This window comes from Arachis ipaensis, chromosome B04 (genome assembly GCF_000816755.2).
Source record: "Arachis ipaensis cultivar K30076 chromosome B04, Araip1.1, whole genome shotgun sequence".
Lineage (NCBI taxonomy): Eukaryota > Viridiplantae > Streptophyta > Magnoliopsida > Fabales > Fabaceae > Arachis > Arachis ipaensis.
The window spans coordinates 17,963,387-17,966,292 of record NC_029788.2 but is presented as its reverse complement, the minus strand read 5'-3'; positions in this window follow the sequence as shown (position 1 = coordinate 17,966,292).

Below are 2,906 nucleotides of genomic sequence, written 5' to 3'. Positions count from 1 at the left end.
TTAACTGTACACATATTTGTTTGATTTCAAAAACTCAAGGTGCATCCTTAATGTCTCAGGTTAGACCTATAAGTTTGAGTTCAGTTTTCTATAAAATCATTTCTAAGGTGCTCGTTCATAAAAAGCAATTTATCATGAATGAGATTATTAGTGAAAATCAAAGTACATTTATTCGTGGAAGATTGATTAGTGATAATGTGTTAATTTCTCATGAATAGATGCATTTTTTAAAGAATAAAAGGTTTGAAAATTGTGACTTAGCTATGAAACTTGATATAAGTAAGGCCTATGATAGAGTGGAGTGGAGTTATTTATGGAGAATGATGACATAGATGGGCTTTTGTGATAGATGGATTGGCTGGTTGCAGGAATGTGTTTCTACTGTATCCTACTCTATTACTGTGGATGGACAACTTCAGGATCTTTTTAGGCCTACAAGAAGACTTCAACAAGGGAATCATCTTTCTCCCTATCTATTTTTTATTTGTGCAGAGGATCTCTCCCATCTGCTCCACAGAGGAGAATAGAATAGTGTTATCTTATGCCTCAAATTGAACAGTAGATGCGTAACCATCAGTCATCTTTTTTTTACAGATGATTACATCATATTCTGTAAGGAAAATACCTAGGAATGCAAGAACCTAATGGAGATATTGCAGGCTTATAGTGAGATCAGTGAACAGGAGGTTAACCTGAACAAGTCATCAGTGTTTTTTAGTTCTAATACTCCTCAATAAGAAAGGACAACTCTATCTACTATTTTGAAGAGTCACTCATATTGGCTCTCAAGATACGTACTTAGGGCTGCCATCGGTGGTGAGTAGGTCAAAGAAGGAGACTTTTAGCTACATAAAAGACAAGGTGACAAATAAATTATAGCACTGAAAATGTGGCTTACTTTAAACAAGCAGCAGAGAAATTCTTATTAAGTCAGTGGGATCTGCAATTTCTGTTTATATTCTTGATGTTTTTAAACTTTTCAAAATACTCATTGATGATATTCAGAGACAGTTGATGCAATTTTAGTAGGGTCAAAAACAAGGTGAAAGGAGGATGCAGTGGAAATGGGATACTTTATATTGGGATAAGAAGCAAGGTGGGCTAGGATTCAAATACTTGAAGGCATTCAACTTGGCAATACTTGAAAAACAGGGCTGAAGACTAATGATAATAACTGATTCTTTGATTTTCAATGTTTAAAAAGGTAAATATTTTAGATTTTCAACTTTTCTCCAAGCTAAAACAGGTCCAAACCCATCTTGAGGTGGAGGAGCCTATTAGAAGAAGGAAGGAAATCATAGAAAAAAGTATTTTCTAGTAGGTTGGGAGATGCACTAATATGGGTATTTGGGGAGAATCGTGGATACAGAACCACCATATTCTATTGGCACTTCAACCACAACAAGCTCAAACCAAATTGCAGTGGATCCAACAATTAATAACAGAAGAAGGAAATTAGAACACAGAGGTTTTATAGAATGATGAGCGGATAATCTATACGCTTTTTGGCATTATTTTTAGGTAGTTTTTAGTAGGATCTAGCTACTTTCTAGTATGTTTTTATTAGTTTTCAAGAAAAATTCACATTTCTAGACTTTACTATGAGTTCGTGTGTTTTTCTGTGATTTCAGGTATTTTCTGGCTGAAATTGAGGGACCTGAGCAAAAATCTGATTCAGAGGCTGAAAAAGGATTGCAGATGTTGTTGGATTCTGACCTCCCTGCACTCGAAATAGATTTTTTGGAGCTACAAAAACCCAATTGGCGCGCTCTCAATTGCGTTGGAAAGTAGACATCCTGGACTTTCTAGCAATATATAATAGTCCATACTTTGTCCGAGTTTTGATAACGCAAACTGGTGTTTGAACGCCCACTTTCTACCCTATTCTGGCGTTAAACGCCAGAACTGGCATAAAAGCTGGAATTAAATGCCCAAACTGACACCAAAACTGGCGTTTAACTCCAAGAAAAGTCTCTACACGTGAAAGCTTCAATGCTCAGCCCAAGCACACACCAAGTGGGCCCTGAAAGTGGATTTCTGCACTATCTGCACTTAGTTACTCATTTTCTGTAAACCCTAGTGACTAGTTTAGTATAAAAACTACTTTTAGTGATTTATTTCAGAGAATCCTAGAGATCATTTTGGAGACTATCTTTGTATCACTTTTGATCTCTTGATCACGTTTAGGGGGGCTGGCTATTTGGCCATGCCTGGACCTTGTTCTTATGTATTTTCAACGGTGGAGTTTTTACACCCCATAGATTAAGGTGTGGAGCTCTGCTGTTCCTCATGAATTAATGCAAAGTACTATTATTTTTCTATTCAACTCAAGCTTATTCTTATTCTAAGATATTCATTCGCACACAAGAACGTGATGAATGTGATGATTATGTGACACTCATCACCATTCTCACCTATGAACGCGTGCTTGACAAACACTTTCATTCTACATGAAAACGAGCTTGAATGCGTATCTCTTGGATTCCTAGTCCATGCGTTTGATTGTCTCTCCTGACAACAGAGCCTTCAATTCCTTGAGATCAGAGTCTTCGTGATATAAGCTAGAATCAATTGGCAGCATTCTTGAAATCTGGAAAGTCTAAACCTTGTCTGTGGTATTTCGAGTAGGATCTGGGATAGGATGACTGTGACGAGCTTCAAACTCACGAGTGTTGGGCGTAGTGACAGACGCAAAAGGATCAATGGATCCTATTCCAACATGAGTGAGAATCAACAGATGATTAGCCGTGTGGTGACAGCGCATTTGGACCATTTTTACTGAAAGGACGGACGGTAGCCATTGACAACGGTGATCCCCAACATACAGCTTGCCATGGAAAGGAGTATGAATGATTGGATGAAGGCAATAAGAAAGCAGAAATTCAGAAGGAACAAAGCATCTTCAT